This window comes from Narcine bancroftii, chromosome 7, assembly GCF_036971445.1.
Source record: "Narcine bancroftii isolate sNarBan1 chromosome 7, sNarBan1.hap1, whole genome shotgun sequence".
Lineage (NCBI taxonomy): Eukaryota > Metazoa > Chordata > Chondrichthyes > Torpediniformes > Narcinidae > Narcine > Narcine bancroftii.
The window spans coordinates 158,681,226-158,706,836 of record NC_091475.1 but is presented as its reverse complement, the minus strand read 5'-3'; the positions used below and the strand labels follow the sequence as shown (position 1 = coordinate 158,706,836).

The following is a 25,611-nucleotide window of genomic DNA, read 5'->3' as shown; positions in this document are numbered from 1 at the left end:
TTCTCACTGTGTCACAGTTAATTAATTACCAATACAATCCTGGAAATTTCAGCAACTTCAAAGTTTATTTTAAGGGCATTCTATCTGTCTGTCATCTTGATACCATGGGTGGTTGTTTGACTACATTGCTATGAACATAATTTCAAAAGAGTATTATTTTTCCACCAGATTCAATCTGTGCATTTTATGTAAATAAATAGCTTCCGAATCAACAAATTCTTACAATTTGCATCTAACATGCATTCAGAATGAAGGCTAAAGGTCATGAATGTTTTGGTTTGCCAAATTTGAGAGATATCTAACTTGTAGGTCCAAATGTAGCACAGTAGATAATGGGTTATTAATGCAATCTCCCACATACAAGTATGAGAGCTGATAGGAGACCTAAAGTATAATTATTATCCTTTGTGAAACTATATCCAAAACAGGTAACAAGAGTGGCAAAGATAGGTGCCTCCCAGTACAAGAGACTTGGATTCAATCCTGATCTTTGGTGCTTGTGTGTGTGGAGATTTCGCATTCTTTCCATGACTATGTGATGTCTCGCTGGGGGATCTGGTTTCCCAAAGATGCATTGCTATCTTGGTTGTTCCATAGGCACAGCAGGCTGAAAGTGCTCAATAGACTGCGTGCAATGGAGGGCAAGGCCAAAACCACAGCCAACCTGGTGGCCTCTTGACCACTTCATCCACCATTTTTAGAAGTCTTTGAAAGGACATTGAAAACCAGTATTAAACATTTAACAAGTAATGAAATGAAATGAAATAAAATGAAATTGTTCCTAAACAAAATGCGAGGAGACATTTCCGAATTGAAAGTCAGGTAGCATCTATGGGGAGGGAAACAGGCACAAGATTCCAGGTCAATGACCTATCAAAGATCAATTTTGATCTGGAATGTAATCCCAATTTCTCTCTCCACAGATCCAGATCAACATGCCTAGTTTTCTGCAGCTTTTAAAAATAAGGAATACAACAACCTGTTAAGAAAATACCTTAAAATAAAGAAAAACAAAAATTAATCGAATTAAACAAATGTTTGAAACCACATAACATGCCAATTAGAAAGCAGAGGGGGGATGACATTCATTGTAATTATAATACCAAAGTCTATAGGCATCAATCAAGGGGTCAGGAGTGTGTGTATCTGGCCTCCAGCCTACTCCTTCCCCACGGGCTGTGCTTTGGAGAACACACTGCTGCCAGCCCTGCATTTAATATGCCATTTTCTGTGGGAACATCCTAAAATTAGTGTGTCCTGACCATGGTCTTCAATTGCATCGTTAATTACTACTTTCAGGTGGACATCTCTGCAATGCCATTTGAAATATGAAAATATTGTGTTTCTATTATTGCTTAAGATAAAAAAACACCTTATTCATACACTTTATTTCACAACATTTATTCAAGTATGTGATTTGTCTGTATAATTTGTATTTCTGTGTCATCGCATGGTTTTCGAAATTGATTTCTTGGAAATCAATTCCATCTGTTTCTGTCGAGAGAATAAAAATATTTGAAATCGTAAATGTCAGTCAGATTTGCAAGATGATGACAAAATAGAAGGAGGAACAAAATTATAGGTGACAAATCCAATGTAATAATGTTATGCAAAATATATAGATGGAGGGAACAATGGCCAGATGAAGTTTTAAACAGACAAAAACTGGAAGTTCTTCAAAACTGCGCAATTATGGTACATTGTAATTCCAAAACATTCAGTACTAATGTGCAATCATGGGAAGTAACAAGCCTTCAGCTCTGTGTTGCTTATTGCTTTCCTTTAACTTAACAGTTAAAAAAATTCTGAAACCTATTTTTGTCTTTCTTTTTGATGTAATTCTTCAAGTTTCCTTTGAACTTTAGGAAATGTATTCCTGTTTAGAGCTTATACCTAATTTTATCAGTGATCATTTTAATAAGTATTTTGTGACAACACTCAATGCTTTCCTTGGTCTATGTATAATAAAAGCAATTCCTTTTTTGGGTCAACATTCTCAATTTTTGTGTTCATTACTGAACGTTTTGATGGACTGATATAGTCCAAATAATTAAATACTACATGATGGACAACTAGTTTCAACATTATATAATCTTTATATGCTTGATGGAATTGGTTTACATTCATACCAGCTGTGGAACAATTTGCAATGTTAATAATTACTACCAATTATTAGATCATTCAATTTGGGTTGATAGCTTTGTATTTGGCACCCAACAATTCAACAGAACCTCAATGCATCATGATATACACTTAGTACTTTATGCTAACTATTAGTATTGCCACATTTAGCCAATGCTAAATGACTTCCACCATGACTTCAAGCTGCCTCATCAAGACAAAATTATGGTTTAGGCAATTAAAGATAGATAATCTTCCCAGTAAAACAACTGCACTTTGCAAATCGGCACAGCAACCATATCACCAATCCTTTATGCTTTGCTGGAAAACAATGTTATTGCTTGCAGCTGCCAAATTGAACCTACATGGGGGAAGAATTCATCTCTACTTATGAAACAAGTTATAAATGCAAACCTTGATCACTTTGAATCAGAGCAAAACAGATTTATTAGAGCATGTGTTATCTTTCATTTCCCTAGTGACAGAGCTAGACATCATTGACATTAAAACCCACGACACAAACATGGGAAAATCCAATGGGTTTGCTGGCTGTTCATTGTAATTGCCAGCTCCAAGGGAAAGTAAGGGAATTATGCCAACCTCGAAACATGGCCTTTCTCAATACCACCAACTGGGATGGAATATAGAGCATTAATCTCAAATTTGACTGCCCATAGAAATTTGTCCCGTTCCTCAGAGAGCCAATTGCAGAGCAGATTGATGTCACGCTGCCCTGAAGCTTATTCAATGTGCAGCAGTAAGCTTCTTGCTGGGGTAGAAATGATCCACAAGACTAAAATGCAGTTATTCAGTGCATATCACTGGCCTCAAAGTCACCAATGTTTATATTTACTCTGTAATATGAAGATGCCAGCTCATGCATGCCTTCAGACATGTTGAAGTGTGCACTGAATCATTTGCAAGGATAGGTTCAAAATTCAATGTCCCGCTGGCCTTAATCTCGCCGGTGGTGTTTGTGGGACTTGCTGTTCTGGTCTATGATGGCGCTGGTGTCCTTCTTTGCTCTCCAGAGAATGTCCGCCCGGGCGGGAACCCTCCAAGGGTCGCTGAAGTCCTTGTTTGTGAGCAGAAGCTATATATCCTCAGGCAGCTGCTCCAAGAAGATTTGCTCAAAGAGTTCTTGGTTAATGCAAGCATCTCACTCATTAGGGCGGATGGGGCCCTGTCCCCCAGTCTGTCCTGATGCAGAAAAAGCCTGCCCTGTCCCCCAGTCTGTCCTGATGCAGCAAAAGCCTGAAAGTGTGGGTTAGTAGCTCTGAGAGGTGTGCATTTGCCTTGCTCCGGAGGCTGCTGTAGGAAATCTACAACCTTTGCCACTGTGTTCTAATTGAGGACGCTCATGATGTTGAAGTAGCATGTGTCGTCAGCAGTGATGTGGCGAAGCTGAAACTGAACCTCAGCCTGCTCGAACCACACATGCTGCTGCAACTCCCAGAACATTAGGAACCTGAAGGAGACCACATGGATGGTTGCTGGCTCCACTTAATACGTCATCTTCAGGTCCAACTGGCAGTTGAACCTGTTGGGGTCACCAGTATAGCATACGCCATACGACAAGTGTGGAAGGAAGACACCCACACTAGGAGTCAAAATTGGAGACTGCTTTATTCCACTCCCTGGCGCTGATGTACGAGGTCCGTGTCATCAGACCGCCCACCTCAGGTTGGCCTACCTTTGTGCCAGAGATCCCCATCTTCGCACCGTGCGGAGGTCACTTGGGACAACAGGCCATTTTGCGGGCTGGTCACCGTGCACGAGCCGCTACATCAATTCCTTTTGTTACCCTCTTCAAAAAACTCTATTAGACTCATGAGGCACAACCTTTCTTACGGTAGACAAAGTGAAAGAATTTCATTTATGTTACCTTTTAAATATAGTATTATGTGACAATAATGGAACCTTTACTTTTAGACTGTACTTCTCCAAATGCTCTATAGATTCTATCATTAAGAATTCTCTCGATGAATTTACACAACACTGACGTAAGACTCACCAATCTATAATTCCCAGATTCTCCTTTTTACAGTACAACTCCAATTATCCTAAATAGTCGGAACTGGGCCCATTTCACACACAAACTTCTTTTTCGGAAAACTGGTCATTTTTTTAAAAAGCAGCGTAGTAGTCAGAGCAAGTCACTTGCAACAGTATTTAAACAACATCAAGGGAAGGCATTTAAGTATTAAAATCATGTTTAATTCTCGCCAAAAAAAATACTGGCCTCTGCTGATCACCGACATTTCCCCACAGACTTATGCCAGGAGCCCGAAGGTCTCACTCCTGCTTGGGATCCTGAGGTCCGCTGCTGCCATCACCGGGAGCCTGAGATCCCCAGTCAGTTCAGCAACAAAAACATTTTTGGATAAATCAGGATTTTGGAGAATCCAATCTCGGATAATCAGAGTTGTACTGTACCTTTTTCAAACTACATTTGTCATTCTCCAATCCTACGACACCTCCCCTGTAGCCAAAGAGGATTCAAAGATCATAACTACTGCCCTAGCTACAACTTCTCTCACTTCCCAAAATAGCCTGGGGTATACTGCCCCTGGCTCTGGGGACATCCATCTTGATGTTTTAAAGAAGATCCAATGCTTCCATTCCATAACCTCCATATTGTCCGGCACACAGGCCTGTTCAGTTTCGACCTCACCGTGATCAAGGTCCTTCTATCTCGTGAATACTGAAGCAAAATATTCATTTAGGACTTCCCCAACCTCCTTCGCCTCCAGCCACTTTGACTCCCTTATTCTTTAGCAGCTCCATCTTTATTCTCATCATTCTCCTGTTCTTCACACATGAATAGTGTGGTTTTCCTTAATTCTACATGCCAAGGCCTTCTCATGCTCTCCCAAATCCTTTCTTATCCTCCTTCCAGGCTACCATATACTCCCAATGAGCCCTTCCTGCTTCCTATATCTAATGTATTCCTTTTTCATAGCCATGAAACTAACCCTGACCAGTAATGCTACCACCACCACGCCCCCCCCCCCCCCCACAACCTTTTCTACCTGCCATCCTATTCTTTTTAAAACACCTAAACCAGGTATCTGCTTCTATCTTTTTCCACACATATGCCATGCATAAAAGCAAAATAAGAAATGGTTACTCACTACACTTTCAAAATCATTGCAATTTATCCTTTTAATTTTTCTTCTAATTGCTGTGTAAAACATTTTCTGTTTGGCCAGGTTTGGTGGTGCTGATTTAACAATGTTGTTAAGCTTTGGTCACAGGGCTTCACACAGACCAAACTAAGATCTCTAAAAAGGCCAAGGTCCTGGGCATTGAATCACTGTGATCAAATTCTTATCAGATTTTTTTCCAACCTTAAACAAAGGCTTTCTCTCCACACATGGTCTCTGACGTGTCAAGTATTTTTCTAAGCTTCTCAGTTATATATCCAGTATGTGAAGTATTTTGACTATGATTAAATGTAATGGTTTTATGATGAACTTTACAAAGGTCCTCCTTAGGTCTTGGCATTACTGAGAACAAGAGAGCAACAGTGGCAGAGTTGCTGTCTCCTGGATCCAGTGGCCCAGGTTCAATCCTGATCTCCAGTGCTATCTCAGAGGAGCTTGCACATTCTCCCTGTGAATACGTGGGTTTCTTTAAGGTTCTGGTTTCATCCCATGTTCCAAAGATATGCAGATTGGTATATTAACAGGTTGCCCATCATGCAGGTGAGTGGTGGAATCGTGGGGGATTTCAATGTGGTGGCAATAAAATGAGATTGGTGCAAATGTTTGCTTGGTCAGTGGACCGAAGAACCTATTTCTACACTGTGTGACTCTAAAATGTGAAGCACACACTTTCCAAAAATATTCTTTGGAACTCTGTTCCTCAAAGGGCAATGGAAGCCAAGTCTTTGAACTGCAGTAGGTGGATGAATCATATGCAATGTGTTGAACAATTTCCATGGTAGATATGGAGTTAGGATCACACTCAGATCAACCAGGATCTTATTAAAGGGCAGACAGGCTTGAAGGGGCACATAGCCTATTCCCACCACTAAATCAGATGTCTGGATGATTCAAATAGCCCAGCAACAAATTGAATTTGTTTATATATCTTGACAGTGTTTTACCACAGGAAACTGTATATTCTGGCTTACCATTATAAAAAAAAGCACAACTCAAAAATTATCTTCCTGTTTTGTGGATAACAGTGTATAAAATCTATGATTTTCCATTCATTCTAACTAGTGTAGGTGAAAAATTACAGAATAATGTTATGCTATTTGCAATCCCCACTACTACATAACCAGGACTGGGACATGGAATCTTCCAACTCTGTCAAAATCTTTTGTGTTAACAATATAAAATAACTTCATGAAATACTTAATGTAATTCTTTATCATTTTTAAACCACATATTACATTTTCCTCAGTATCAATAGATGATAATACACAGGTAAGGTACCAGAAAAAGAATCAATTTTCAAAACACAATTAATTTTTTCCTAATCATGAGGGAGGAACCATGTCGTAAAAGCCATATCTCACAAGCACAGTCCAGAGGCATAGTTCAGTCTTTGCTTTGTGTTGAAAAACAAAGATCAGGAAGGAAAAATGAATGCTGATGTCTCCATCACAAGCTGAGATTGTGGAAGCATTATGTGAAACTTCAAAAAAAAAAATCAGGATCTTGCTTCAAGTTGATGTACATCTTTCGGTGCCAGGATGTGCACTTTCAGTGAAAGTTGCTGTTGAACAAGGTGCTGGAGTCAATTACTCATTCTGAATCAGGCCTTTGCAATACATGGGAGGCCTACATCAACAGATTGCTTCCTTACAGAGTGGTGTCTGGTCCTGACATTGAGTGCCCTTTTGTTTAAGATCTTACCCAACCTTCTCTATGACTCCTCTTCAGACCTCATCCACCGTGGTGACCAGCACATTTCATATTCAATAACAACCACTACTACCAATCTCTGACGTCACAACCTGATTCTGAGATCCTGATTCAAACCGATATCTCCTAAATGCTCTTCCCCTATGTACTGCAAACCTCTCTCCCTCATGCTCTCCCAATAAATCAGGGATCAGAGCAAGATGTTTTTAAGTAACTATGGAAGTATAAATTGTCCACCAAGTTTAGTATGAAGAAAAATAATGGAATAAGAAGAGGAAAAGCCTTTAACTCATTGAGCATGCAAGGCCTGTTCCATTTCACATAATGCCTTGAGTCTTGTGTGCTACACAATGCTTATTCAACTTGCTTTTTATATGAGTGAATTTTCTCAGCTCTTATTTGCAAACAACAGATGTAGTGCAAGTTCTTCATCTACTGGGGAATGAAAACAACCAAACCCCAACCATTTGAGAAAAGTGGAGACTTTAATAGTTCAGCTAAAGTTTTAACATTTACCAAAATGAAGCAGAAATATACAACTAATTGGTTCAATGAAAATTGAAGCCCAAAGCACAAGTGCATTGGAAGAGATGACAAATTTCAGGAATAGGATCAGAAGCCTACTCTTTTGTAACTAGATGAAAGGGTGTGTGGAGTAGAGGAAATGAAAGGGGCCATGTAAAACAGAGAGCCTGAAGATTGGCATGAGTTTTTTCAACTGACTGTTACTGTCCAATGCTGTTAGCTTCATTCTAAGCTGTGTCCATTCTCAGCATAATTCAGGCTACTGTTTGAAGAAAAGGACTGTGTGCAGTCCTCCACAGAAGATTGCCATACTTTGAGAGGAATCACCACATTTGACCACCTCTTCTCAGTCTTGTACTACATCAACTACTTTGCTTGGCACCACCTCATTTTTAAAATTCACTTTTCCTTTCAAATAACTCCATAGTTCTGACTCTTGCCCTTTCTAATCTCTTCAGATATATGTGAACCTCTAATTCTGTCTTTTGGACATCTCTCAACTGAATAATTTTACTTCGCTGGCGGTTATGCCTTCAGCTGCTAACGTTTTTGGCTCCAGATTAGCTTCCTAAACCTCTTTGTCACATTATCTCTCTCCTGTTTTATGATGTTCCTGAAAAAAATTACCTCTTTGACCATGCTATTGATCATCACCCCTAATTTCTCTTAATGAGCCCTGGCATTGCCTAATTTTTTGTCTGGTCTCTTGCAAATTGCCCTGGAACATGTTACTTTTGTTGGCATAGAAACCACAAGCAGGTTGATAAATTTGTAGACATTATTAGGGAAACTAGGAGTAATGGAGAACACTTTTTGGCTTGCTTATAGATTTGTACAGTTGGGAAAGATAAACATGGGTTGATAGATACAAAATACTGGAAAAAAAATCATACATGCAATCATAGAATCAAGATTCATTCATGGGTTTTATAAATGAACCTTGAAGGATAGCAGATTCGTCATACTTTCAATTACAGTAAAACCTGTTATCTGGAATTCAAGCAACCTGAAAATAATTGAGGAAAATAAAAAAAAGGGTAATCTTTTCAATAAGTGAAGTTTGTTCAATGCAAGAACAGTATATTATTTTAGTCTGTTGAATTGTTTAATCTTAATGCAGGTATATTAGTTAGGCATTGTAAGAGTGAATTTCAAGCAAGTGGAAAACTTGCTTATCTGGCATTTACCAATCCTCGTAGGTGCTGGATAGGAGTTTTACTGTAAAATGCAAATTTTAAAGCTGAAAAGAAAAATATATGTTTGGTGTCTTCTTTTCTTTGGCTTGTCTTCGCGGACGAAGATTTATGGAGGGGGTAAAAAGTCCACGTCAGCTGCAGGCTCGTTTGTGGCTGACAAGTCCGATGCGGGACAGGCAGACACGATTGCAGCGGTTGCAAGGGAAAATTGGTTGGTTGGGGTTGGGTGTTGGGTTTTTCCTCCTTTGCCTTTTGTCAGTGAGGTGGGCTCTGCGGTCTTCTTCAAAGGAGGTTGCTGCCCGCCAAACTGTGAGGCGCCAAGATGCACGGTTTGAGGCGTTATCAGCCCACTGGCGGTGGTCAATGTGGCAGGCACCAAGAGATTTCTTTAGGCAGTCCTTGTACCTTTTCTTTGGTGCACCTCTGTCACGGTGGCCAGTGGAGAGCTCGCCATATAATACGATCTTGGGAAGGCGATGGTCCTCCATTCTGGAGACGTGACCAATCCAGCGCAGCTGGATCTTCAGCAGCGTGGACTCGATGCTGTCGACCTCTGCCATCTCGAGTACTTCGACGTTAGGGGTGTAAGCGCTCCAATGGATGTTGAGGATGGAGCGGAGACAACGCTGGTGGAAGCGTTCTAGGAGCCGTAGGTGGTGCCGGTAGAGGACCCATAATTCGGAGCCGAACAGGAGTGTGGGTATGACAACGGCTCTGTATACGCTTATCTTTGTGAGGTTTTTCAGTTGGTTGTTTTTCCAGACTCTTTTGTGTAGTCTTCCAAAGGCGCTATTTGCCTTGGCGAGTCTGTTGTCTATCTCATTGTCGATCCTTGCATCTGATGAAATAGTGCAGCCGAGATAGGTAAACTGGTTGACCGTTTTGAGTTTTGTGTGCCCGATGGAGATGTGGGGGGGCTGGTAGTCATGGTGGGGAGCTGGCTGATGGAGGACCTCAGTTTTCTTCAGGCTGACTTCCAGGCCAAACATTTTGGCAGTTTCCGCAAAGCAGGACGTCAAGCGCTGAAGAGCTGGCTCTGAATGGGCAACTAAAGCGGCATCATCTGCAAAGAGTAGTTCACGGACAAGTTTCTCTTGTGTCTTGGTGTGAGCTTGCAGGCGCCTCAGATTGAAGAGACTGCCATCCGTGCGGTACCGGATGTAAACAGCGTCTTCATTGTTGGGGTCTTTCATGGCTTGGTTCAGCATCATGCTGAAGAAGATTGAAAAGAGGGTTGGTGCCAGAACACAGCCTTGCTTCACGCCATTGTTAATGGAGAAGGGTTCAGAGAGCTCATTGCTGTATCTGACCCGACCTTGTTGGTTTTCGTGCAGTTGGATAATCATGTTGAGGAACTTTGGGGGACATCCGATGCGCTCTAGTATTTGCCAAAGCCCTTTCCTGCTCACGGTGTCGAAGGCTTTGGTGAGGTCAACAAAAGTGATGTAGAGTCCTTTGTTTTGTTTTGTTTGGTGTGATGCAGGGGAAAATGACAATAATATGTAAATTAAAATGTAATTAGAATGACTCAGAGTTTTGCCGCCAGCCTTCCAGACTTCTGGGGGGATTCCATCCATACCTGCTGCTTTGCCACTTTTCAGTTGTTCGATTGCCTTATATGTCTCATCCAGGGTGGGAACCTCATCCAGCTCTAGCCTTAGGGGCTGTTGAGGGAGCTGGAGCAGGGCGGAATCTTGGACTGAGCGGTTGGTACTGAAAAGAGATTGGAAGTGTTCTGACCATCGGTTGAGGATGGAGATCTTGTCGCTGAGGAGGACTTTGCCGTCTGAGCTGCGCAGCGGGCTTTGGACTTGGGGTGAGGGGCCGTACACAGCCTTTAGAGCCTCGTAGAAACCCCTGAAGTCGCCAATGTCCGCGCTGAGCTGTGTTCGTTTGGCGAGGCTAGTCCACCACTCATTTTGGATCTCCCGGAGTTTGCGCTGAAGATGGCTGCATGCGCGACGGAAGGCTTGTTTCTTCTCTGGACAGGACGGCTTTGTAAGGTGAGCCTGGTGGGCAGCTCGCTTCTTTGCCAGCAGCTCCTGGATTTCCTGGCTGTTTTCGTCAAACCAGTCCTTGTTTTTCCTGGAGGAGAAGCCCAGTACCTCTTCAGTGGATTGCAGTATGGTAGTCTTCAACTGATCCCAGAGGGTTTCAGGGGACGGGTCCGTGAGGCGGGTTGCAACGTCGAGCTTTGCTTTGAGGTTTGCCTGGAAGTTTCCTCTCGCTTCGTCTGACTGCAGTTTTCCAACATTGAACCTCTTTCTGGGGGCTTTATTGTTCCTGGGCTTTGGCTTGAAGTGAAGGTTGAGCTTGCAGCGAACCAGCCGGTGGTCAGTGTGGCATTCCGCGCTAGGCATGACCCTGGTGTGGAGCACATCTTGTTTGTCACTTTCTCGCACCAGGATGTAGTCCAGGAGGTGCCAGTGTTTGGATCGGGGATGCATCCAGGTGGTCTTAAGGCTGTCCCTCTGCTGAAAAAGGGTGTTTGTAATGACAAGCCGCTGTTCTGCGCAGAGCTCCAACAGGAGGCGCCCATTGTCGTTGCACTTGCCGACGCCATGCTTGCCCAGGATTCCTGGCCAGGTTTCTGAGTCTTTCCCGACACGAGCGTTGAAGTCGCCCAGGATGACAACCTTGTCGGCTGTAGGGGTACGTTGGATGAGGTTGCGCAGGTCGGTGTAGAACTTGTTCTTTTCTGCTGGTTCCGCCTGGAGGGTTGGAGCATAGACACTGATGAGGGTGATGTGACGCTTGTTTTGAAGTGGGAGTCGCATGGACATGATTCGGTCCGAGAGGCCTGTCGGAAGGTTTTCGAGTTTGGAGGCAATGAAGCTCTTGACCATGACGCCTACACCAGATAGGCGTCGTTCATCCGAAGGCTTGCCAGACCAGTAGAGTGTGTAGCCCGCGCCGCGTTCTTGGAGGCTGCCTACATCTGCCAGGCGGACTTCACTGAGAGCGGCTATGTCGATGTCAAGTCTGAGGAGTTCATGTGCAATGAGGGCAATGCATGCCAAACTGCATGAGTTTTTCAAGCTTTGTTGGGACCAAGGTAAACTGCCTCAGGATCTTCGTGATGCCACCATCATCACCCTGTACAAAAACAAAGGCGAGAAATCAGACTGCTCAAACTACAGGGGAATCACGTTGCTCTCCATTGCAGGCAAAATCTTCGCTAGGATTCTACTAAATAGAATAATACCTAGTGTCGCTGAGAATATTCTCCCAGAATCACAGTGCGGCTTTCGCGCAAACAGAGGAACCACTGACATGGTCTTTGCCCTCAGACAGCTCCAAGAAAAGTGCAGAGAACAAAACAAAGGACTCTACATCACCTTTGTTGACCTCACCAAAGCCTTCGACACCGTGAGCAGGAAAGGGCTTTGGCAAATACTAGAGCGCATCGGATGTCCCCCAAAGTTCCTCAACATGATTATCCAACTGCACGAAAACCAACAAGGTCGGGTCAGATACAGCAATGAGCTCTCTGAACCCTTCTCCATTAACAATGGCGTGAAGCAAGGCTGTGTTCTGGCACCAACCCTCTTTTCAATCTTCTTCAGCATGATGCTGAACCAAGCCATGAAAGACCCCAACAATGAAGACGCTGTTTACATCCGGTACCGCACGGATGGCAGTCTCTTCAATCTGAGGCGCCTGCAAGCTCACACCAAGACACAAGAGAAACTTGTCTGTGAACTACTCTTTGCAGATGATGCCGCTTTAGTTGCCCATTCAGAGCCAGCTCTTCAGCGCTTGACGTCCTGCTTTGCGGAAACTGCCAAAATGTTTGGCCTGGAAGTCAGCCTGAAGAAAACTGAGGTCCTCCATCAGCCAGCTCCCCACCATGACTACCAGCCCCCCCACATCTCCATCGGGCACACAAAACTCAAAACGGTCAACCAGTTTACCTATCTCGGCTGCACCATTTCATCAGATGCAAGGATCGACAATGAGATAGACAACAGACTCGCCAAGGCAAATAGGGCCTTTGGAAGACTACACAAAAGAGTCTGGAAAAACAACCAACTGAAATACCTCACAAAGATAAGCGTATACAGAGCCGTTGTCATACCCACACTCCTGTTCGGCTCCGAATCATGGGTCCTCTACCGGCACCACCTACGGCTCCTAGAACGCTTCCACCAGCGTTGTCTCCGCTCCATCCTCAACATCCATTGGAGCGCTCACACCCCTAACGTCGAGGTACTCGAGATGGCAGAGGTCGACAGCATCGAGTCCACGCTGCTGAAGATCCAGCTGCGCTGGATGGGTCACGTCTCCAGAATGGAGGACCATCGCCTTCCCAAGATCATATTATATGGCGAGCTCTCCACTGGCCACCGTGACAGAGGTGCACCAAAGAAAAGGTACAAGGACTGCCTAAAGAAATCTCTTGGTGCCTGCCACATTGACCACCGCCAGTGGGCTGATAACGCCTCAAACCGTGCATCTTGGCGCCTCACAGTTTGGCGGGCAGCAGCCTCCTTTGAAGAAGACCGCAGAGCCCACCTCACTGACAAAAGGCAAAGGAGGAAAAACCCAACACCCAACCCCAACCAACCAATTTTCCCTTGCAACCGCTGCAATCGTGTCTGCCTGTCCCGCATCGGACTGGTCAGCCACAAACGAGCCTGCAGCTGACGTGGACTTTTTACCCCCTCCATAAATCTTCGTCCGCGAAGCCAAGCCAAAGAAAAGAAGAAAAAGAAAAGAATGACTCATGAAGAAAATATTAACAAAGTCACAGTTGTTCATTTCATTCAGGGGATACTGACCTGGACTTCAAAGCAGTAAATTACATTTGTACAGGTCAATCAGTATTACATTGAAATTAGGGCAATAGACTAAGACAAATGAATAATTAAAAGGATAAATGTGAATTTATTTTCCCAGAAAGATTCGAAGGACAGAATCTATACTTTATCAATTACTTAATACAAATTCATTCACCTAGTCCATAATGAAAATTTTCAGATGGCAGATGAGAAATATGCTGTTGGAAATGTCAATTAGCTATTTCTCACTCATGACTTTGTTGTGTGGCTAAATGTAAATTACCAACCATCTTTGAATCCCTAGTCATTAATCCTGTCATCATATAGTACTAGGTGACACTGAGAGGTTCAGATTCCTATATCCTTCCAAGGATCCCTCGAGTGTCAAGTAAAGGCAGACCTCCATACTACTTTTAGATTCCTGGGATCCCTCGAGTGTCAAGTAAAGGCTGACCACCATACTACTATTAGATTCCTATATACTTCCTGGGATCCCTCGAGTGTCAAGTAAAGGCAGATCACCAGACTACTATTAGATTCTCCATCGGGTGGCTCTTGAGAAATGCTGTGCCTGCTTCCATTCTGGCACAGGATGAGCGGATATCATATCATCTTTCCCAGCAAAACAAGGAACAAGATTTTCATCATTTGCCAATATCTGTGCTTGGTTGGTGTTTTAACCAGAGTTAATTATTTCGTCCATTGTGCCAGTTTGGCTGCTTAATCAGGTTCTGGCCATTGTTCCCTCCAAAGCTGCACACACCGATTTGGTAACCAGCCCACAAAAGAATCTTAATGTGCGCACAAAAGGTCAGTTACCAAGTTCAAAGCACAGAATCTTAACTAAATATGTTACTTCATAGAATGCCAACATGCCAATACAGCTTTATTTACCATGAGAGAAAGGCTGTATCAAAATTATATTTAAACTATTTCAAGTTTGCATTTGCACAAGCATTCAGTGAGCATGTACTTTGCCACAGGGAAAGAAAATGCACAATGTAAGATTTTTGTGCATACTGAGAACTAAAAATTAGAGGGAACATTGGTTTTGGCTATTTTGTATCTCTGTCCCACAGTCACATATTTTGTAAACATTGATACTCTTGCCTGACAAGAATCCAGGTATTTGACGATTGCTGTTCATGGAGAACATTCCAGATTTTCATTGCCCTCCTGTATGAAGACTATCCCTGTTTTATACCCAGTTCTAACTTAATGTCCTGTTGTCTTGGTTCCCTAAGCAAACAGTTTATCTACAACCTCCTTTCAAATATACCTGCTCAGCAATTTAAACTCAAGGAAAGCTAAATAATCTGTTGTTACAACCCCCAAGCAACATTCTGAGGAATCTTCACTGAATCTTTTCAAATTCAACCTTTCTGATAATTTTGGAGCTGATACAATTTTTAAACAGTCATTTTTCCTTTTGTTTGGCTGGGCATTCACATTCAGATCACAGCTCTTGATCTTATTCCAAGGTTAATCGTGAGCAAATCATCCACTCATTTCTTGACGGAGACATGATCCTCCATCCTCCAATCCTGTGAACTACATCCTTTCCTGTCATCTACTTTCCAGCAGGATATCCAGATGAAGTGGTACTCATGGTATCCTTTACTTCTTTGCTTCGAGTTTCCCCACAATGTAGAACAGTGCAGCACAGGAACAGGCCCTTCAGCCCACAATGTCTGTTCTGACCATGATGTCAAATTATACTAATTCCAATTGCTTGCACAACTCGTTTCACTGCCTGTCAATACAACTCTTAAGCATTGTGACCATATCTGCTTCCACAATCTCCCCCAGAAGCACGTTCCGCCATCTAATCACACTTTCTGTAAAAAAATTGCCTCATAAATCTCCTTTATTTTTTTTCCCCCCTGAATTTAAAACTACGTCATCTTGTACTTGGGAAAAATAATTTTACTTTCCACCCTATCTATGCCTCTCAAATCTCTCTCTGATGCTTCAGAGAAAAAAATAAAGGTTTATCCAACCCCTCTTTATGTGCTATAATCCAGGCAACATCTTGATGAATGTGTTCAAAAGCCTCTCCAAAGTTTCCATATTCTTCCTGAAATGTGGTGACAAAGCAGCACACAATACTCCATATGTGGTTCAACCAAAGTTTTATACAGTTGGAATCTTGCTCCCAACTTCTATACTCAATGCCCCTACTAATAAAGGCAAACACACCATACACTTTCCTTCCAGTTTTAAGGAGCTATAAACTTGCACATCACAATCTCTCTGTCCATCAATACTCCTAAGCATCCTGACATTTGACCTCCCAAAGTGCAGCATCTCACACTTGTGTGGATTCAACTCCACCAATCATTTCTCTGCCCATAATATCAACGAGCTTACCTTCTGCTGATAACTTTGATGATCTACCTCACGATTTACAACTCCACCAACTGTAATGAATAATATGACTGAAATGAAAATCTTAATGCCACAGAACGTCAACTTTCACACCCTATACATTTCTTTTCCTCTTTGTCAATGCTAGGAACAGATAAAATGTATATATTGCACAGAGAAATTAAACAGCAATTAAGAGGGAGGGAAAATTTGAGTGCAAGAATGAATTCAAGCAAAGGTTTTCTTTGTTGGGGGCTTCATGAAATTCTAATCTCCCTTTAGTGAACACTCACCATGATGGATAGATATTAACATCGTAATATTGCATAAAATGAGTAATAGACAATAGACAATAGGAGCTGGAGTAGGCCCTTCGGCCCATCGAGCCAGCACCGCCATTTTACAGATCATGGCTGATCACTACCATCAGTACCCCTTTCCAGCCTTATCCCCATAACCCCATAAAATGAGTATAAAATTAATTGTTCATTACGTGAGCCAGACACTGTAGACCTGGTCAGTAACATTCTGACTCAAGCAGCTTCAGACTAATTTACATAATTAGGATGAACACCAAGAAACACAAGCAGTTGATTGATCTCTTGACGCCAGATGCTATCTGCATGGTTATCATATTCCACATTCAGACAGAAACCAAACACAACTCTGCTTGCAATGAATTATCTAATGACTTAACTGAAGGATAATATAATAACCTTGAAAAGGAAGATAAGGGACTGAAACCGTGGAGATTTATATGGACTAATCAACCCACGCTCTGATTTAGACATTATGGGGGCTAAATCTATGCAAGCTCAAGTTCAACTTTATTGGCATATGTCCTGAGACAGTCGTTGGATGTGCAAACCCAGTACATTAAGATTGTTACACCTCTGGGTATGTAAGACCCAGAAATGCATGTATTAGGATCCTTAATGAGCAGGGAACCATCTGGAGGAAGTAACCAGAGATAAGATTTTAGACAAGATATGGGGAGAAAATCTGCATCCTGTTGAAAGCTCTGGGGAAGGGATCTTATCACTGACCTTAGGGTCAGCAGGAAAAATAACCAAAAAAAACCCCATGAAAATATTCAAAACATTCAGCATCTGTGGATAGAGGAACAACTTAACATTGCAGGTCAAAGACCCCTCATCTGAAATGGGAAAGAGTGAAGAACAAAGTCCATTTTACTTTGCAGAGACACAAGCGAGTCTTCTGATTAAGAAAAAATCTAGGACACAATGAATTAAAGCAGAAAGTCTACAGATGCTGAGCTCAAGAGCGAGGCACAAAAGTGCTGGAGAAATATCTCCAGAGGAAGGACAAGGATACCCAGTGCATAGCACCTGGGCCCTTCATTCCATAATGAGGTCAGATTGCAATGGTAGAGGTCCTCTGGGCAAAAGAAAAGACTGACTGGCAAGATGAGAAGCTCTTTTATCCTTTATTCTTCTTCATTGCAGCAAAGGTCAACATTTATTGCCCACCCTATTTTTCCTTGACAAGGTTATTGTGGACCGTCTGAAATAACTGGCATAGTTGGTATTTTTAAAGGATATTTAGATCATCAGATGATGGGTCAGGAGTCACATGTAGGCAGTTGGTGCAAGAATGCTGGAAATCCAGTTGTAGATTAGTGGACGTGAGATGTGTGGTTGTTGCTGTTTTAGATTGTTAAATTTTAAAATTGTCACAATTGAATTTGAACTTTGGCCTCTGGGTTGTTAGTCCAGGTCTCGGGATTGTTACAATTTGATTGTTCGCTGATATCTACCCCCCTGGCTTAAACCTGAAAGTGGGCAGGTTGGATTTAGGTTTGATAGAACAATCAGGAGACAAATGCAATTTTATTCCGAACTTACAAACTCCACCTTTCCTCAAGGAAACAGAAACAGTTTCACAGGCATCTCAAGACAAAGGTCCATCAGAAAACCTAGCAGTTGAAGAACAAAACATGGACATGGAGAGCAAAGGTAGTTCAGCTACTTACTCACTGCACAGGATCATCAGGGCTGTAAAAGACATCTACATCCCAAAACCCTATTCCATTGAGAGCGAATGACAATGTGAACTTATCAGGGATAGAGAGAGACAGTTAACACCCATCAGAACAAATACTTCAAAGATCACCTCAACTGTGATTTTGTCCTTATTCACAAAATCTTGATGATTCCATCCACACAATACTTACATGCCTCTTAGCAATCACTTTAAAAGTACTTTTCTTGGTCCTAGAATTTACCTGCCATTGATTCTTTCTTCTTTGGCTTGGCTTTGCGGATGAAGATTTATGGAGGGGTATGTCCACGTCTGCTGCAGGCTCGTTGGTGACTGACAAGTCCAATGTGGGACAGGCAGGCACGGTTGCAGCGGTTGCAAGGGAAAATTGGTGGGTTGGGGTTGGGTGTTGGGTTTTTCCTCCTTTGTCTTTTGTCAGTGAGGTGGGCTCTGCGGTCTTCTTCAAAGGAGGTTGCTGCCCGCCAAACTGTGAAGCGCCAAGATGCACGGTTGGAGGCGATATCAGCCCACAGGCGGTGGTCAATGTGGCAGGCACCAAGAGATTTCTTTAAGCAGTCCTTGTACCTCTTCTTTGGTTCACCTCTGTCTCGGTGGCCTTAGAACACGATCTTGGGAAGGCGATGGTCCTCCATTTTGGAGATGTGACCCACCCAGCGCAGTTGGGTTCCTTCGCTCTGTCTGATCTTAGGTTTACTTGCAACACAATTGCTTGGTCCTACTCCATCCACTTTTAGAGGTGCAGGTTTATGTTAAGCAGCACAGGCTAAATAGATGCTAATCACTTGTAAAACTGTTGGCAAGCCACAATTGTCTAGGGGGTGGGAAATGGATGCAGTTACCCCCTTCCATTCAATGACTGCAGATAAACACATTGATTCCTGCACCTGATTTTGAACATTATTATACTTATCAGTCTCCATGTTTAAGGAATATCGTGAGAACCATCCATGTTAAAAAAATGTAGACGTACTCAATAACATTTCGAGAACATAATGAATTGTGAATTACATTTGGATATTTTAATTATAACTATATGAATCCATTAACATGGATGCAAATGTGGTGAAATCTAGTGTTGCAGAAACTGGTGCAGTTAAAAGAATTTTAATCTTGACCAGTTAATAATGGAGGTCGTGGTTTGACATTGTGGATTTTTTTTGTTGACATTTGACATACCGTTAAGCTTAACCACATATAATCCATTTCCAAAACAACAGAACAAACAGTGCAATTAAAGTACCTGTTCCTCCATTCTCTCAGAAAGGATTAGCTTTGCAGAAAACATTTTGTATAAAATTAAATATGGGGGTTGGTCTTTAACTGCTGAAATATCATTGATATCCTAAAAAATGAAAAACTGGTTCTACTTGGAAGATTATTACCAAGATATTTATAGAAGCAGCAGACTCCTTTCATTATATCAATAACTAATGAAAGAAAGAACTCTATTCCATGCACACACAGATCATATGTTATGTAAATGGTTATAGATCTAATGAAATTAAAAATGCTAAGTATTCAAATGCAGAACAAAGACAATTTTATCTGTGTTACTTTAGATGCATTTTCCAAAAACAACACCATGTTGCATATATTTTCCATGACATTTTAGAAATTTCAGAAACAAAGATAAGCAATGATGAATAGACAGACTGTTTTAGCCAAGGAATTGAGCTCCCCTTCTGCTGGTCAAGAATGATTTCAGATTTATTGTCACAAAGCACACATTTTTCCTGCAGGCCAGTCAGAATTGCCACTTATTGGTACTGCAGAAACAAAACCATACATGAAAACAAATCAACAAATATAAACAACTTACTGTGCAATACAGAAGAGGAAAAAAAATCAATAAAGTGCAAAAGTAAGAGTCCTTAAATGAACCCCTGATTGAGGATGATGTTGAGGAGTCTGATGGCAAAGGGTAGCAGCTTTTCTGAACCTGGTGGTTTGAGACTTGTGGCACCTATACCTCTTTCCTGATGGCAACAGTGAGACAGAATGAATGCTGGGTCTTGTGGATCCTTGATGATTTCTGCTGCTCTCCAATGGCAGCATTCCCTGCAGATGTTCTCAATGGTGGAAAAGGGTTTGCCTATGAAGTTCTGGGCTGTGTCCACTACCCTTTGCAGGGCTTTATGATCAGGAGTTATTGACCTTCTCAAACCAGGCAGCGATGCAGCCAGTCACCACACTCTCCACCACACAAGTGTAGAAAATAGCCAGGGTTTCTGATTCACCACCAAGCCCCTGCAAAATGATATGAGCCCAAAGGACCCCAAAACCCAGCAGCAATAGACATTCACCAAGACAAGTGGTTTTCAAAACAAAAGTTATTTTTAATCAACTTTAAACATGAAAATAAAATCAAACTTTAACTTAACTCTATTCTAAACTAACCCAAATTAACCCCCCTCTAATTCTAAGCGCACGTGTATGAAATATGTGTGTAAATTTAAGAAAAGTTATTTGGTTCACAGTTCAATCTCACTTCTTCCAAGTTCTCTAGATGCAGGCAATTCTTATACTGTGCACAGAATTTAAAATGTATGAAGTTCACCAGGCTTTGGTGCTTGAAAGGTAAATGTTTACTGCTCAGGAAGGTTCTTGTACGGTTTGCAGAGAGAGATTTGTTGTTCCAGGATTTCCACAACTGAGGTGCCACCATTAATCACTTCAATGTCTTGGTGATGAAACTTTCTCCCTCAGGGTCTTTCAGGTTACGACAGAGCTCCTTCTGTTCCACTTATTCCAAGAGAAACATCCAGCCATCCACTGCTTTTGGAACTTTTCATCAGTTCTTCCTGGATTGCACTGTTCAGTGTCTCACTCACACTGACTGAGAGAGCTTCTCTTCTCTCCCTCCCTCTCTCTCCAACTGGCTTCCAGAAAGCTTCATGTGACTCATGTGACTTGCAAAACCCCACCTTCTCCAGCAAACTACAAGAGATCTTCCTTCTGCTCAAGTTGTTATCTTAAGTATAAACAAAACTCAGGAGTGACCTTTCTGTAAGCACTTTGCAGAAAGGGTACTGATAGACAGCCTGACTCCAGCAAGACAATGGTCAAGCCTTTCATGAGCCATTAGCACCTACTGGTGAAATAACAGAGTTCCTGCAATGTGAATTCTTCAGTCTTTCAAATAAGATCTGTTTTAAAATGTGCATATGTATGTAACCTACTCAAAATCTTACCAAATTCCCCAAAATATTATAACCATTCAAAAACTCCTGAGGAAGTAGAGGTGCTAACGTGTTTTTTTCATGATGTTCCAGGTTGCCTATGGTGTCAACTTCCAGTGAGATCAATCATAAAAGATACATTGGGAATTAGCAAGTTTTTTTTTTAAAGTCTGTTAGAGCTGTTTTTGCACTGCTCCACTTGTTAAATTTATAATCAAATATTTGCTAAGATCATTGCCATTACAAAGCAATAAAAGACAGATGTGACCTCAAAGAAATTCCCTCCATCAAACCATTTAATAGTTGCTAAGAAGGATGCAATGGAGACCAGGGAAATCATGGGGAAAAAGGAAAACCTATCTTCAGAGCATCTGGATACATCTTCCTCATTGCAGCTGTCGAAAAAGATCAAGTCCTGTACTGAGTGGATTCACACAAGCAAGGCAAGGGCTCAACAGGTTGAAAAGAATCATGGCGTGTGTGTGCAATGGAATGACTGCTACAAATTCTTCAGGCCCCAGCAATGATCAGAAATAAAGTAATGAGCAAAAATCATCCATTATTTGTCATGCAGTGGGGTTCCTTTTATGTACATCTCATTCCCAGCATGTTCCAAGGTGATAGGTCACCTCCTTAATATTCAATTTATCAATAAACATAGATATGAATGGTGCACACTGGCTAATACTGAGAACATGGGAACATGAGATGTGTGCATAAAATCATTTTCTGATTCTGCTGATGACACAGATTTTTAAAAATCTTAAATAATCAAGATGTTGTAAGAAATTTTTGTCAATTCTTTTTCTATCAGAATTGTCTTCTTCAAATCACTAGTTTTAGTTTATGAATTGAGTGACATCAGGAAAATTGAACATTGGTCCCAAAACAAAATAACTCCTTTTAAATGCCTCAATAAAATTAACATTTAAAATGTTGGATGAACTCTAAACAGGCCAAATTAGCAGCTTGTCAACAATGAAGAAGTCAAGATGAAGAAAAATAAGGCTGATTGAGCACACACAAATTGACAATGGGAAATGTTTCAAATGAAAGCTGCCATTGCTTGAGAGGCATATTCTGTTAAAATGAAAGAGAATGGAACAGTTTTAGAAGAAGTCAAAAATTTGGGAGGCAAAGAGACACTAGAAAATTACATTTCATGAAAAATAAGAAATCATGCAACCTTAAATAATAAATAAGGACATGTCCGATTTAAAATGAAAAATCTGAGCTACAATGTATGTAAAAGGGTGAATGGATGTTGACCACGAGAGCGGACCAGCAATGGCTGAAGGACACACACATGCTGCAGGCATGTGACTGACTGGCTCATGGGAACAGGTATCGGAACCATAATTCGAGAGACTGCTGAGGGCAGGGCAGGTTCCCAAAGAGCTTTGCGTACTCCAGACTTCCTGATTGTATTGGAATTTTGGATCTGGAGTTGAAGTTGCCAATGGATCAAACAGTGTGCAGCTACAGAGACTGCGGTAGCACAGGAGGCCAATCCACAGAGAGACTTTGAATGGACTCTTTTGTTTGTCTTTCTTTTGCAGTAAGGGGCACTGGGAAATGCTAAAAGAACCATAGAACATAATAGCACAGAAAAAGGCCCCTGTGCTGAACTATCTTTTTGCCTAGTCCCACTGACCTGCACCCAGTTCATAGCCCTCCATACTTCTTCCATCCATGTACCTGTCCGAATCCTTCTTAAATGTTAAAATTGTGCCCACATTCACCACTTCATGGGGAAGTTTGTTCCACACTCCCATCACTCTCTGTGTGAAAAAGTTTCTCCTCATGTACCCCTAAACATTTCACCTTTCACCCTTAACATGTCCTCTAGTTTTTATCTTGCTTCTCAGTGGAAAAAGCCTATCTACATTTACTCTGTCTATCCCCTCATAATTTTAAATACCTCTATCAAATCTCCCTTCATTCTTCTATGCTCCAGGGAATAAAGTCCTAACCTGTTTCACCTTTCCCCATTACTCAGTTCCTGATGTCCAGGCAACATCCTAGTAAATCTTCTCTGCATTCTTTTTAACTTATTGATATCCTTCCTGAAGTTAGGTATCCAAAACAGCGCACAATACTCCATATTTGGTCTTTCCATTGTCTTATATAACTTTAACATAATATCCCAACTCTTGAGCTTAACACTTTGATTTATGAAGGGCAATATTCCAAAAGCTCTCTTTACAACACAATACACTTGTGATGCCACTTTCAAGGAATTATTTCTCTGTATTCCCACATCCCTCTATTCTAAGGCATTTCTTAGTGCCCTACCATTTACCATGTATGTCCTTTCTTGGTTTGTCCTTCCAAAACAGAGCACCTCACACACGTCTGCATTAAATTGCATCTGTCATTTTTCATTCCAGCTGGTCCATATCCCTCTACAAGCTTTGAAAACTGTCTTAACTGTCCACAATGCCTCCAATCTTAGTGTCATCTATAAATTTGTTAATCCAATTTACCACATTATCATCCAGATCATTGATCTAGATGACAAACAACAATGCTACTAACACTAATCTCTGAGGCATGTCACAAGTCATAGGCCTCCAGTCTGTGAAGCAATCATCCACCACTACTCTCTGGCTTCTCCCATCCAGCTATTGTCAAATCCAGTTCACTGCTTCACCATGAATACCTAGCACTGAACTTTCCCGACTGACCTCCCAAGTGGGACCTTGCCAAAGGCCTTACTAAAGTCCATGTAGACAACATTTACAGCTTTTCCTTTAACTTTCCTGGTAATCTCCTTGAAAACTCTAAGATTGGTTGAACACAACCTCTCACGCACAAAGCAATGTTGACTATCTCTAATCAGTTCCTGGCTATCCAAATAATTGTATATTCTATGTCTTAGAACATCTTCCAATAATTTACCTACTACTGCTGTCAGCATCACCAGCCTATGATTTTCAGGGTTACTTTTTAAACCTTTTTTAAACAACAGATCAACATGAGCTACCTTCCAAACCTCTGGAACCATACCTATGATAAAGGACATTTTAAATATTTCTGCTCAAGCCCCTGTAATTTCTACACTAGCCACCAACAAGGTCCATGGGAATATCTTGTCAGGCCCTGGGGATTTATCCACCTTCATTTGATTCAAGACAGCAAGCACTTCCTCATCTTTAGTTTGTATAGGTTCCATGACCTCACTGCCCATTTTCCTTACTTCCCACTACTCTGTGCCTGAGTGAATACTGATTAAAAAAAAATCTTCTACCATCACAAACATGCTGCCTGCAGCTGTCTACTATCTCTCTACAGATTTGCTCCTCTGATTCTTGTTGACTATTGGGTAATCTATAATAGTGTGGTCATACTTTTCCTTTTCCTCAGCTCCACTGACCTGTCCTGCCTGAACACAGCTGTGATGTTTTCTCTGATGAGCAATTCTTGTTGACTATTGGGTAATCTATAATAGTGTGGTCATACTTTTCCTTTTCCTCAGCTCCACTGACCTGTCCTGCCTGAACACAGCTGTGATGTTTTCTCTGATGAGCAATGCCACTCCTCCCCTTTTCATTTCCCCCATTCTTTTTTTGTCCAAAGCAATAGAAGCCCCTCCCCCTCCTGCAACCAAGTTTCACTAATGGCTTCAATGTCATAATTCCATGTGCCAATCCACATTCTCAGCTCATCTGCCTTTCCTGCAACACTCCTTGTATTGAAATAGATGTTCTGAAGAACATTTCCACCACATTCCGCCCTTTTATTTCTAACAGTGCAAGCAATTTTCAGATTATTTTTTACCTCCTCCTCTCCTCTGGCACTCTGGTTCACATCTGCCTCCAAATCTATCTTAAACCTGCCAGAGCAGCGCAAGAAAACTTTCCCACAAGGATATTAGTCTCCCTCCAGTTCAGATGCAAACTATCCCATCAGAATAGGTCCCAATGGTCCAGAAACCAGAACCCCTCCATCCTGCATGCTAAGCTGCATTATCTTCCTCATTCTAACCTCATTAGCACGTGACACAGAAAACAATACTGAGATCACAACCCTGGAGGCCCCGTCTTTCAGCCTAGTGCCTCTGAACTCTCCTTGCAGGACCTCCTCATGCTTCCTACTCACGTCATTGCTCCCTATATAGACCACGACATTGTGCTACTCACCCTCTTTCCTGAGAATGCCATGAACTCTATCTGAGATCTCTCAGACCCTGGCACCAGTGGGGCAACATCCCATCTGGGATACTCAATAACAACTTCTTGTTTGCCTTACTACAGGAAAAAATATTGTTTTGCAAAATACAGTAAAATCCCTGTTTTCTGGAATTCAAGCAACCAGCAAAAAAAATTGAGGAAAATAAATGGGTAAAAAATACAGAAGTGAAAATTGGTGTGCCTCACCATTAGTTCTCCATTCACACTACATGCAATCTCAGACAACTTGAAAACTTGTTTATCTGGCATCTTCCAATCCCCACACGTGCCTGATACCAGGGTTTTACTGTATTACATTTTCTACATTATTACACAACAATGAAAGGAATCTGGAATATTGAATAGTTATT

The 25,611-nt window shown here is 41.7% G+C and overlaps 2 long non-coding RNA genes across 2 annotated transcripts in view; both read right to left on the bottom strand.

Annotated features, from left to right (window-relative positions):
* LOC138740063 (uncharacterized) overlaps positions 1-25,611 on the bottom strand; it is a 695,594-nt gene that overhangs the window by 347,954 nt on the left and 322,029 nt on the right. The window lies entirely within an intron of this gene.
* LOC138740062 (uncharacterized) lies at positions 1,372-25,536 on the bottom strand. The gene is made up of 3 exons (XR_011342641.1): positions 25,448-25,536; positions 15,871-15,920; positions 1,372-1,494 (listed from the first exon to the last, which is right to left on the bottom strand). It is a non-coding gene; the product is annotated as an uncharacterized lncRNA (long non-coding RNA).